Genomic DNA, 6,004 nt, shown 5'->3' with positions numbered 1-6,004 from the left:
ACTGGACTGACAGGGAAGTTTCCGGCCTTCACCGTTTTTAACACAACAGAAAGGGGAAATTTTTTTCCCTTCACATTTTATTTACCTAAAAAGAACTGAAGAAAAGGGATGGTGTGTCTGATGCAAGGAAGCAAAATTGAAAATGAAATTATGTAAAAAGCAAATAAAGTTTCTGATCAACACAGATAGATATGCTGACTCTGAAAAAATGGAAGCTGACAGCAGCTGTCATCTGAAAATGACAGTATAGTTACAAGCTAAGTTACAATGGCAAGAAAAATAAAAAGGCATAGGACAAGAACAAATATTTTGGCATGAGAAATGATCCAGGCTTTGAGTCGGAGGAGCGCCTTGGCTCTTGCTTTTGCTTTGCAACCTGCAGCCGTACCTTGTCCAAGTAGTGCCTCTGACCTTCTCCATGGGCGCAACTTCCCATCTGCCGGAGCCTCTGTGCATCAGAGAAGAGCTCGTTGGTGAGGAAAGCGCCCTAGTGCTCCCGCTTCAGCCCCTCGATCACAGCCATCAGCTGGGCCAGCTGCTCTCTCTGCTTGTCCCTGGAGGCCTGGTTGTTGAAGGCACAGTATCTCTGCCCGCACTTCCGGACCAGGCTCCTCAGCCTGAGGTTGTCTGTGTTTGCCACATACTCATCCAAGGATCCGCTGGCCAGGTCCTCCTGGTGGGTGAAGACGATGACCATGTATCTCTCAGCTCCTGCCCCAAATACCTCCTTCACCCTGGTCACGGCCACCACGTCCTGCTCGGTGAAGCGCCCCAGCTGGGTCACCAGCAGCAGCACGTGGGGCCCTGGCACCGACAGCAGGTAACAGGCTCCGATATTCTCATACACCTCTTGATCCTGGGCCTCGGCCTCAAAGATGGGGGGCGTGTACACCACCAGGATGGTCCTCCCATTCCACGTGCCTGTTGCCCTCTGACACTTCCTGGTCATCGACTGGGCCCCCAGCTTGGACTCAAACATGGGCTGGCAGAGAATGCTGTTCCCGGTCGCACTTTTCCCGCTGCCTGTTTTGCTTACCAGGATGATCCTCAAGGAGGAGGAAGGTTCAAAGACCTGATGTTCTATCCCGCCGTAAAAAAAAAAAAAAAGGATTTTCCTGGTTTTACCAAGTTTGTGGTTCCTTTTTAAAGCTTTTATTTTTATCTTGGGGTATAGTTGATGATGGGCTTCCCAGGTGGTGCTAGTGGGAAAGAACCCGCCTGCCAATGCAGGAGACATGGAACACAGGTTTGATCCCTGAGTTGGGAAGATTCCCTGGAGGAGGACATGGCAAGCTGCTGCAGTATTCTTGCCTGGAAAAGCCCATGGACAGAGGAGCCTGGTGGGCTGCTGTCCATGGGGTTGCAAAGAGTTGGACATGGCATAGTGACTGAACAACAACAAACAACAAGAGTTGGCAAGGGTGACTCTGTGCCAAGAGCTAAAATTTTCAAGAGATGAAGAGTGAGAATCCAAGGACTTCTGGAGTTCTTATGAGCCCACATGAATTAGGTTCATTCTAGGCTCCTGAAATCTATTATTTTGTTCCTTTTACTCTGTGTTGGTTCTTCCCTTACTTAAGTATTCTGAATTATTATTATTTTTTTTTCCAAACATGAATACTAAATCTCTATGGGGAATTTTTCCTCTGTTCAGCTGAGCACAGTCAGGGAAAGATATCATTTCCATAATTCAGTTCCAAATCCACTGATTTCTGACTTGAAGTTTTGTTTCCACGTTTCCCATACATCACCACATGGGTCAGAGTGTCATACTTGGGTGTGCAGGATGTGATGACAGTAGGGAAGAGAAAGAACGTGATAGCTGCCTTTTTCTCTTGCAGTTTAAAGTAATTGGGTTTCTCTTCTGTCTCAGTGTTTGAGGTCAGGAAGTGGAGGAGGAAAGACAGTAACTGTCTCCAGGTGTCTAGAGCTCTTGAGAATTTGGAGGGTTTCTTACCTTCAGCCATGGTTCCATATCTGCTCCTCTGCAGCCCTTCCACTCGCTTCTAGAATAAAAAGAGGGAAGGAATAAAAGCAAGTGTCCTTATAGGAGTTGATAAGACCTGAGAACACCTTCAATTCAGACAGCCAAGAGCAATTATCCTTAGATGAGCCATTTCCTTTGATAATTTTCTAACATATTTCATTTTTAACTATCCATACATAACTTTAAGCAAGCCAGGTGATGCTAAGTTATGTTAACTCAGTGACCTCCTGCTTTTCTTCTTTATTCTACAGGAAAGCCAGAAATGTTTGAATATGCATCAGTTGATTATCTCCCTTCAAGCTGAAAAGGCGTGAAATAAAGAAAGCCTTCTTCTATGGATTAAGAAGCAAGACTTTTATTTATTATTATTATTGGAATCAAAGCAAGCTTGCTAGACTAGAGAATAAAAGTTGCCTTGATGTAAATGGCAGTGGTTTGTTTGACCTACTGGGCATTTCCTGTCCCAGAAACCTTTTGTATCAGATGGACATCCCAGTGGCAAAGAGGAAAGTACAATGTAACTTCCAGTGGGAGTGTGGAATTGGGGTCCAGGGCTCCTTTGAGGATGGACATGAGAGAGAGAGGGGGAAGAGGCCCAAACATGGTCACCACCTCCTTCCCTCTGAGCAGCTAGGGGAAGAGAAACTGGTGCCCTGACTGAGGGACAGCAGCAACATTTGGAACAAATCTAGGATAAAGTAATTTCCTACTCTGTTTTAAATCAAATATCTTTCCTTGTGGGTCTCCCAATAACAACTTTAAAAAAGTCCCAGTACACATAACCAGAAATTGGCAAAAGCATGGAGATAAATGTTTTATTCAGATGAGGTATACTATTGCATCATTCCTGGTGCTAGAAAAGGTAAGCATGCACTGGAAAAGGCAAGCATGTAATCTTCAATTATAATTAAGACGAACTCTGAGCCTATGGGCTTCCCTCATAGCTCAATCAGTAAAGAATGGGATTGTAATGCAGGAGAACTGGGTTCAATTCCTGGGTTTGGAAGATCCCCTGGAGAAGGGAATGGTTACTCACTCCAGTATTCTTGCCTGGAGAATCCCATGGGCAGAGGCACCCGGCAGGCTACAATCAATGAGGTCACAAGAGTCGGACACAACTTAGCAAATTAACCACCACCACTGAGCCTATATTTTATTTATTCAGTTTTAAAGATTATGTAGTTATGAAACAAATATTTTAAGGAGAGAAATAAATACACTGAGGTGATTGGAGCCATGAAATTAAAAGACACTTACTCCTTGGAAGAAAAGTTATGACCAACCTAGATAGCATATTCAAAAGCAGAGACATTACTTTGCCGACTAAGGGCCATCTAGTCAAGGCTATGGTTTTTCCTGTGGTCCTGTATGGATGTGAGAGTTGGATTGTGAAGAAGGCTGAGCACTGAAGAATTGATGCTTTTGAACTGTGGTGTTGGAGAAGACTCTTGAGAATCCCTTGGCTGCAAGAAGATCCAACCAGTCCATTCTAAAAGAGATCAGTACTGGGTGTTCTTTGGAAGGAATGATGCTAAAGCTGAAACTCCAGTACTTTGGCCACCTCATGCGCAGAGTTGACTCACTGGAAAAGACTCTGATGCTGGGAGGGATTGGGGGAGGAGGAGAAGGGGACGACAGAGGATGAGATGGATGGATGACATCACCAACTACATGGACATGAGTCTGGGTGAACTCCGGGAGTTGGTGATGGACAGGGAGGCCTGGCATGCTGCAATTCATGGGGCTGCAAATCGTTGGACATGACTGAGCCACTGAACTGAACTGAACTGAATGAAACAAGTTCCATAATGTGCAATGAACAAATCTGAGTATTTTGGCATTTTTATTACTGCTGTTCAGTTTGATTTAAAAAGTTAAAACTTTACACATTTATTTATTTTTTGACTACCCCAACCCCGAGTCTCATTCTCCCTCTCCCTTATAGGCAAACAATATTCTGAGATGTTATGTGTCCACCTCATTTGTGTATTTACACTTGTACATACACATCTATCTGTAGTTAAGATACAGTACCTTTTGGTATTTTAATCTTTTACAGAGGTAACATTATTTTGTAACATTTTATCCAGTTCTTTCTTAACAAACATTTGGTGTTCCACATGCATCTTTGTTACTACCAACAGTAGTGCTACGACCAACGTGACAATCTCTCTGGAAAGTCCAGCTTCCACCTGACTAGATGTTGCCAAATCTGACTCCAGGAAACTTGTGTTGAGTCATGTTGGCAGCAGCCATCTATGAGCATCCCACAAATCTTCACCTACACTTGGTAATACTAGATTTTTAATTTTTTGGTCAACCTGTTGGGCATACATTAGGATGTCTTAATTGGTTTAAACTTGCATTTTATTGATTAACACTGAATTAAAAATGATTTTCATGGTTGATTTGCTATTCAGCAAATTTAATATTTCTACCTTTTCACATTTTTCTATTCACTCAGTCACGATGCATAGAAATGGTCCTCATTGACAAAACCATCCCCTGTCTCTCTATCAGAATATACTAAAATAACTTCTTTCCTTTCCTTTTCCTCCTGCACCCCTTTCCTTTCCTTAACCCCCTAGAAGAGCATTTTCCTTAACCTCTTCTCCCACTTGGTGTCCTTGCCTCTGGGAAATTATACTCCAGCTTTTGCTAAAATTGCTCAAATTCTCTGACATCTTTTCTATCTCAGATGACATTATCTATTGGAATCAGTATATTGAAGTAGTAAAGACAATGATGACAGTCGTGACAATGTTGATGATGAACTACACCATCATAATAACCCTCTGTGCAGCCATTTGTAATTTTCAATTTTCTTTCATATCCATTATTTTAATTGTTTGCCCTAATTCCCTATGATGTGATCAAGATAGGTATTAAGATTTCTATTCAAATATTAAGAAACTGAGTCTCTACTAACATGCCCATGTTCACACAACTGTCATGGAGCTAAGAACAAAAACTGGCTCATTTTGCCTGCATATTCTCCTAGGTTCATCGGGGAGGAGAAGTGAAGATAAAGTCATTGAGCCTCTTGGAACACCACATACCATGTTGCCATCCATGGTCAGGACATAAACTGAAGCAGTCAGGCTGGAAGCTTGTCCTAAAACCAACAAAGAGAACTGTATTGCAAAATTTTGGGTGCCTTTTTTTTTTTTTTAAGACTATTCAAACATAAAATCGTAGGGGACAGAAGTTGCTCAGAATGGAAGGATTTCAGTTTAAACAATCTGGTGTTTTTACATAACTTGATGATCAGTGTGACCCTAATGGGGCTCTGTGGCTGCCACAAAACACCATCAAAGTCCCAAACTGGGGAGCAGAGGTACAGCACCATCCTCCTGAAGCATCTTCTGAGTGGGTCAGCTTGCCCAGGGGAGACGCATCTCACAGAGGAATAGATTTTGGGGGGCAGATATTAACAAATACCAAAGTGTCCAGAGGCTAGTCAATAGGATATTGATGGAAATGCTAAAATGACAGGATATTAAAAGGACTGAATCAAGCCTAGGAAGTCATCCGGAAGCATTGTAAACCTGAAGCAACATGACACGTGTCAGTTGCAGAACAGACAAAAGTGGGGGAATGAAGAATGGAGGCAGTTTTATTTTCCACAAGGAAAATCCTAATCTTCCCCACATGGGATCAGGAATCATTAGAGAGCTGGTGTGGGAGCAGAAATTATACAGGTATCTGACAGGAACAGCAGGGGGATCTAGCTTAGAGAGGAGGTTGAAGCAAGTGAACATCATATACCTTTTGATCTTTAAACTGGACGAACCTGATGTTACCTTGATGCTATCTCATTTTATCAAACCAATAGAAAGTAGGCTCTCTCCTGCTGTTTTAGGAAAGGTAAAAATATTTTTCGTCTGCCTTATTCATGAGTCTCTCCTTCCCCATCTGCTTGGGTCCCTCTGTTTCCCAGCATCACTGGTTTCAGAGGTTAGTCTCATGACTTTATAACACAGCTTTCACAGGAGGTTGAGAGCACACCAAGGGATG

General features: G+C 42.8%; 1 pseudogene; it reads right to left on the bottom strand.

Annotated features, from left to right (window-relative positions):
- Nucleotides 1-257: 257 nt before the first annotated feature.
- Nucleotides 258-5,336, bottom strand: LOC128046358 (GTPase IMAP family member 5-like; annotated as a pseudogene).
- Between the last annotated feature and the right edge of the window lie 668 nt (nt 5,337-6,004).

The sequence above is a fragment of the Budorcas taxicolor genome, chromosome 4 (genome assembly GCF_023091745.1).
Source record: "Budorcas taxicolor isolate Tak-1 chromosome 4, Takin1.1, whole genome shotgun sequence".
Classification (NCBI taxonomy): domain Eukaryota; kingdom Metazoa; phylum Chordata; class Mammalia; order Artiodactyla; family Bovidae; genus Budorcas; species Budorcas taxicolor.
This window is presented reverse-complemented; position numbering and strand designations above follow the sequence as displayed.